Source organism: Siphateles boraxobius, unplaced genomic scaffold (assembly GCF_051911475.1).
Source record: "Siphateles boraxobius isolate OS27281-9 unplaced genomic scaffold, OSU_SipBor_1 160, whole genome shotgun sequence".
NCBI lineage: Eukaryota > Metazoa > Chordata > Actinopteri > Cypriniformes > Leuciscidae > Siphateles > Siphateles boraxobius.
In genome coordinates, this window is record NW_027508767.1 from 1,303,064 (window position 1) to 1,310,598 (window position 7,535).

A 7,535-nucleotide genomic window follows, 5' to 3' on the forward strand; every position below is an offset into this window, starting at 1 on the left:
AGTCCTATTGAAGTCCATCATATGGAGAAAAAGTCTGGAATGTTTTCATCAAAAACCTTAATTTCTTTTCGACTGAAGAAAGAAAGACATGGACATCTTGGATGACATGGGGGTGAGTAAATTATCAGCAAAAGTTTTTTTTAAAGTGAGCTGATCCTTTAACGTTATCTTACTAGCTATTTATAACTTATAGAAAGAGTAAGTAAGTTTGGAACGATTATTCAGCTTTTTAAATTACTTAAAACATTGAGTTATACATATTCTTATTATAATATAAAAAATTAAAATCAGTTCAGCTTTTGAAATTGTTGTTTTAATGAACTTTGAGCCAACTAAACAGGTCATTCTCTTTAAGTTTTCAGATTTCGGTCCAACTCAAATCACACACAAATGCTCTCCAAGCATTGTTGAATAGGCCCACTGCTTTTCTTAGAACTGAAACAGAAAAAGGGACATTTACTTCAGGACACAAATAATGGTAAAATATTAATCTGCAAACCATTATTATAAGTATAAAATTACAACCTTTTTTTTTACATGACAATTGAGCTGACAGAGACGTTCTCATTCACCTTTTAATTTACAGTATGAAAAAGTAACTGCCATGATATTCTTCCTGACATCTCCTTTTGCAAGTCATGATTATGGAACAAAATACAGGCAAGTGATAAGACTATAATACCTAATAGTGTTACAATAATAAAAACAGCCCTGACTCCTAAGCTCGATCAAGTTTTATTTTATGCAAAATAAATCATTACATTACTGTAATTATATTATTATTGATAATATTATTAGTAGTATTGCATTCTCTAATAAAGAGATTTACCGCTAGTTAGTTAGCTCTAGCTGGAGAACACTCACTTCTCACCGGCTCCACTTGTGCCGGGATGTTTCCTCTGTAAGTGCTCCAACGTGCATGTTGTGCTCCCGTGAAAAGCAAGTTCCGCCTTGGATGTATTGGACACGACAGCATTCTTGTTTTGAAGTTTTGTGAAACTTTCCCAAGCAAACCTTGCTAGTTCGGATTCGTTTGCACTCCATCATAATTCGCGCTGTTTTTTCTTTTACCAATAGCTTTTGTAAGGGCTGCATTACACTCTAGCGCTACAGCGTCGTAGCGGCCAAATCGCGACATTGCACGCCCTTACATTAGGTCACGTGGGATCAAACGACTACTCGACAACAAAGATATTTGTCGACAATTTTTTATTGTCGACATTGTCGACAATGTCGATTAATCGTTTCAGCCCTATTTGTGACCATGATTTATTAGCCAAAACTACATGATTTAACACCTAGCTCACAATTATTTATATATTGGAATATTATATGGTCATGTAATATTGAATGGATACAAAAATGACTCGAGGGGACAGTATTTTATAGTATGGTTCCTGGGGTCATACTAAGAAGTATTTTTTGGATGGGTTATTATTCTGTTTGATGTAGAAGGAAACGAAAAAGAAGGAAAAAAATTATTTGCATATGTGCCTATATTTGAATCATTTTTAATAATTTTGGAAGATTGTGCTGTAGCCTACATGCATTTATTTATCTGTTATTTTTGATTGTATTATATGTGTGTGTGTGTGTGTGTGTGTGTGTGTGTGTGTGTGTGTGTGTGTGTACTAGCCAAATATTTAAATCTAATGGATATATACATAAACATGTTCAAAATAAACTAAACTAACTAACGTCCCGGGTTACGTATGTAACCCTAGTTCCCCGAAGGGACGGACGCTGCGTGAAATCGCAGTGGGAACGCCCTCCAGAGTGACGCTTCTGAAGCATGAATGAAATCAGTCAATGGAGATGATGGAGCGTCATAGGGAGTGACGTCATCGACCAGGCAGCTATAAATATCCCCTGAGCACACAATACGCCAGCTTAAAGTTACTGAAGCAAGCGACCCAAGGGGATGCCGGGAGAATGGCAGGACACGCAGCGTCCGTCCCTTCGGGGAACTAGGGTTACATACGTAACCCGGGACGTTCCCCTTCAGGGACTACCGCTGCGTGAAATCGCAGTGGGAACGCAATACCCACATCCCCATTTGACCAAATCCCCGTCATGTGTCATTAGGAGACACAAACCGACGAGAGAACCTGAGCTCCAGGAGTGGAGCTAAGATCGAGGGAATAAAATCTAACGAAAGTGTGCGGTGAGGACCAGCCTGCCGCATCACAAACGTCCTGAAGAGAAGCTCCTGAAAGGAGAGCTGTAGAGGCAGCCATACTCCTGGTGGAATGAGCCCTTACAGCCAAAGGTGAAGGCTGATGGGCCGAACCGTAAGCAAGCGAGATGGCCTCGACCACCCACTTGCTCATCCTTTGCTTAGATGCCGGACACCCTTTCTTAGGTGACCCAAAACAGACAAACAGTTGTTCCGATCTCCTCCACAGGGCAGCTCTGTGGACATAAGCATCTAAAGCCCTAACGGGGCACAGCAAATTAAGTTTCTTCTGGTCTGACGTCAGAAAAGGCGCAGGACAGAAAGCCTCGAGGAGCCACGAAGGAAGCGAGATATAAGTGGGTGTCTCCCGAGAGAACCTCCATACACCTTCAGTGTGGAGTGGGATAACCCTGTGGAGAGACGGTCCTGCAGGAAATCCAGCACTGTACCAACCGGGCAGTTAACTGGGTCCTGCTGGTGCTCTCCACACCAAGAGGTGAAAAGTTTCCACCTCGCGGCATATAACTTTCTCGTGGCGGGAGCTCTGGATTGGAGGATGGTCTCCACGACCTCAGTCGAGAGACCAGGATCTATAAGCTGGGCCCCCTCAGAGGCCAAGCCCACAGCCTCCATAGTTCCGGGCGGGGGTGAATGATCGACCCACACGCCTGAGAGAGTAGATCTCTGCTGATCGGTATCTCCAGGGGAGAGCCGTCGAGGAGAGACACTAGGTCCGCAAACCATACTCGTGCCGGCCAGAACGGGGCTATTAGCAGAAGACTGAGCCCGTCCCGGCGAACCCTCTCCAGAACTTCCGGGAGCAGAGCGATCGGGGGAAAAGCGTACAAACGTGACCTCGGCCACAGATGTACCATCGCGTCCAACCCCAGTGGGGCTGGCGGGCTGAGAGAGAACCACAGTGGACAGTGTGATGTCTCTCAGGAAGCAAATAGGTCTACCTCGGCACGACCAAAATGTCCCCATAGGAGCTCCACCACCTCGGGGTGAAGACTCCGTTCCCCGGGCCTCGGCCCCTGCCTCGACAGGATGTCTGCCCCCTGATTTAAATACCCCGGGACAAAAATAGAGAAAGAATTTTCCCCTGGGACCATAGAAGGATCTGACGTGCCAGTTTGTAAAGTGGGCGAGAACACAGACCCCCCTAATGGTTGATATAAGAGACCACCGATGTGTTGTCTGTCCGGACAAGAACATGGTGGCCCCTTAGGTCTGGGAAGAAATGTTTCAGAGCCTGAAACACTGCCAACATCTCTAGACAATTTATGTGCCATAGATGGTGATGGTCCTCCCACAGACCCTGAGCTGGGTGACCACTCATGATCGCCCCCCCCCAGTGAGAGAGAGATCTGTCGTTAGCAAAACGCGACGACAAGGAGCTCCCAACACAGGGCCTTGGGACAGAAACCGAGGATCTTTCCACATAACCAGGGCGCGATGACACCGTCACGAACTCATGATCATGCGAAGCGGATTTCCCCTCTGGAAGAATTCTCTGGTTCTGAGCCACCACTGTAACGGTCTCATGTGCAGGAGGCCAAAGGGTATCGCATTGGACGCAGCTGCCATGAGACCTAACAGTCTCTGGAACTGTTTTACAGTGGATGACTGGCCTAGCTTGACCTGATCTACTGCAGCGAGAATCGAAGCAACACGAGCAGGTGACAACTGTGCCTGCATCGTCGTCGAATCCCACACTACACCGAGAAAAGTGGTTCTCTGTACTGGAGAAAGAACACTCTTCTTGGCGTTGAGCTTCAACCCCAACCTCTTGATGTGAGCAAGAACGACATCTCGAAGATGAACCGCCTGTTGTTCTGATTGAGCTAGAATTAACCAATCGTCTATATAGTTCAGAATACGGATGCCCTGCAGCCTCAGCGGGGCTATAGCCGCATCCATACACTTCGTGAACAGTGACACTGCTAGGCCGAACGGAAGAACCCGATATTGGTAAGCTTTGCCCCCGAAAGCGAACCTCAGGAACTTCCTGTGTTGAGGGAGGATAGACACATGGAAGTAAGCGTCCTTTCAATCTATCGTGACAAACCAGTCCTCGGATCTGATTTGTGACCAGATCTGCTTGAGAGTGAGAATTTGGATTTGAGCTTCCCAATAGTGCGATTTAAGAGACGCAGATCTAGAATGGGACGCAGCCCTCCATCTTTTTTCGGAACGATGAAGTACCGGCTGTAATATCCTAACCCCCTGCTGGGTGGAGGAACCAGTTCTATAGCCTCTTTTTGCAGCAGAGTTATTACCTCCTATTTTAGTCCCAGAGCCTGTTGGGGGCCCACCACAGTAGGCAGAACCCCTCTGAACCGAGGTGGACGCGTTCTGAACTGAATAGCGTACCCGTTCTCTATAGTATTCAGGACCCACTGAGAAACATTTGGGAGAATTTTCCATCCGCCAGTAACTCTACTAAGGGAACCATCCTCTCGAGGCTGGCCTCTGGATGAACATCCCGAGTGACAGACACAGCGCCCTGTAACGTACTGGCAGGGAACAGCTGGTCTGGGCACTCCACAACCCTACTCGGAGGGGGCGAGCGTCCCTCGGGAAATCGCTCGGCGAGTCTCTCTACGTCCTGTATAGGCAGGGTTAGTAGAGCAGACCCCTGAGGGCATCGGGAAAGACAGGGCACCGTGTTCTTGTGCAGTGAACTCAAGTCTTCCACGATGGGGACCACCCTCAGAGTCCTGACGTTCAGCACATCAGGATTTTTTCGACGCGGCCTTCTTGGCGATAATGACTGTCCTCAGATCAGCCCTACCCCGAGAAGGTCGCACCGGAGAGCGCCCCGCTTCGTCCCTCCAGTTTCTCTGCGGGGGGGCACGAGACGCGACACTCCGTTTCTGCTGCGCTCTTTTTGAAGTACTCGGCGGCTGGGACTGCCCTCGCTCAGCAGCCCCAGGACACGCACTTTAAGGGGCATAAATTTCTGAAAAGCAGCCGCCTGTTTCTTCTCTTCCTGGAACCTCTCCGTGACAGAGTGAAGAGTGTCACCGAAGAGGCCCGCGGGCGAAACTGGAGCATTTAAAAGGAGAGTCTTATCTTTCTCCTTCATAGAAGTCTGACTCAACCACAAGTGTCTCTCTGTGGCCCCCATGGCTGCCATAGACCGGCCGATAGATTTAGCGGTCTCCTTGGTGGACCGGAGAGTGATTTCAGCAGTCTGCCTGAGCTCATTAATCATATCAGCTGAAATTTTACCCCCCTCACAAGCATATTTAAGCAGGTCAGCCTGATAAGCCTGCAAAATGGCCATAGTGTGTAGACATGCAGCCGCCTGACCCGCCGCCGAGTAAGCCTTCCCCACTAACACAGAAGTATTTTTTTTTTTTTTGTGGCTTAACAGAGCCGGTGCTTTAAGTGAAGATGACGAAGCAGGAGAGAGATAGCTAGCGAGCGTCCCCTCTGCCTTCGGCATGGTCACATACCCTGAAGCTTTTGCACCAAAAATGTTTCCATAAGCATTAGACTGGTTAGTATAAATTCTGCTTGAAATAGGTCTAACCCAGGTCTTTGAAAACTCAGAGTGAAGATCTGGGAAGAATGGTAAGCACCGGCGAGAAGGCTGAGGACGTGCAGACAGAAATCTATCATCTAATTTGCTTTTATTTCTAGACTCCTGCCTATCAGTTGGCCACTCGATGCTGAGCTTTTCAACAGCCCGAGATAACACATCTATCAGCCCCTCTTCAGCAGTATGCTGGAGTGACGAGTCAGTTTCTTCTGATGCAAAACTTTCGATATCTAGCTCCTCAGAACTGGATAATCTAAGTTCGACATCATGTGCCTCGACCCGGGCAGAAGTAACCGCCGCAGCGCGTGCTTCCAGAGCCGGGTGAGAGGCACTAGATCTCGCCGGAGATAGCTGAGATAGGGCGGAGCCCGTCTCAACGTCGCCAGCGAGATCCATCTGCGAGCCCCAAGACAAGCGCCGCCGCTCTGCCACAACAGAAGCTGGACCCGAGCCCCGGGGAGCTTGCAGCAAACCACTCTCCTCGAAGAGCGATCGCCGCGAGCGCAGAGTTCTCAAGGGAAAACGCTCGCAATGCTCACAATCGACCCCCTCGAGAGCCGACTGGGCATGCTGCAATCCCAGACAAGCAACACACAGCTGATGTGTATCCCCACCCGTGATGTATCGTGTACAGGGGGAAACACACTTTCTATATTGCTCGCTCGTCACTTTGACACTCATATTGTTTTTTTTATATATGTATATATATAGTGAGAAACTCCTGTATAAACAGACAAACACAATCGATAAATTTCAGACACACACAGAGCTTGCTGAAGTAAAAAAAGCTGGCGTATTGTGTGCCCAGGGGATATTTATAGCTTCCTGGTCGATGACGTCACTCGCTATGACGCTCCATCATCTCCATTGACTGATTTCATTCATGCTTCAGACGCGTCACGCTGGAGGGCATTCCTACTGCGATTTCACGCAGCGGTAGTCCCTGAAAGGGAACTAAAATTACTAGAACTGCAGATAGGCTACTCAAACGATTACAATCCTAAAGTAGGCTATTTTAAAGTCGATTTTAGGCACTTCTTTTATCATGTCACATTGTAATTATATAGCATAATATGTTATATTAAATTAATTATTATAATTATTAATAGTATTGTAATATATTAATAAACATTATATTATGTTTTTACAATACTAAACGATTTGATTTCCAAAACACACACACGCACACACACACACACATCAATGTGAGTTTACTCTTTACTCTGATGCGTCATTGACCGTTCGCGCCTGCTAGTCAAAGCCCTTATTTCTGGAGAGCCGTGATACTTCGACCTTGGAAACTTCTGATCATCATTCAAGACAAGTATTGTGTTATAGGTTGTATTTTGTTAATTCAGTGTGATAACTTTTTGTTGGCTTTTTTCTTTTCTTTTTCTCCACACAGCTACTAGAAGATTTACAACTGTCAGTCAGGTTGCTCACGTGACATCTACGTCATCAAGCTCAGTTTGAGCCTGCACAGAACGCTTGGCTATCAGGAAGTGAGTGCCCATGTTGGGCTTCAACTCTCTCCGTTGAAATCAACGGGGTCGCTGTGTCCATTTATTTTACTGTCTATGGAGCTAAACCACCTGCAGTGATGCTACGACGTGCTGATTGGCTCTTTTACTTAGAAGGCGAGACATTTGAAATTGCATTCATATTAATATAGTCTTTGTATATTTAAAGGCTCAGATGTATTCGAAATCGCCAAACTATACTCTTAATAATTATTCCCTACATTAGTGCACTAATATTATAGTCCACTTAAAGGAGTAAATTAAATCAGTAACTGAATTAGGACAATAGGGG

At 46.5% G+C, this 7,535-nt stretch overlaps 1 long non-coding RNA gene across 1 annotated transcript; it reads right to left on the minus strand.

Moving 5' to 3' along the window:
• Positions 1-1,528: 1,528 nt before the first annotated feature.
• On the minus strand, positions 1,529-6,762 carry LOC143739458 (uncharacterized). Its single transcript, XR_013204207.1, has 2 exons — positions 6,679-6,762; positions 1,529-1,689 (listed from the first exon to the last, which is right to left on the minus strand). It is a non-coding gene; the product is annotated as an uncharacterized LOC143739458 (long non-coding RNA).
• Positions 6,763-7,535: the final 773 nt, after the last annotated feature.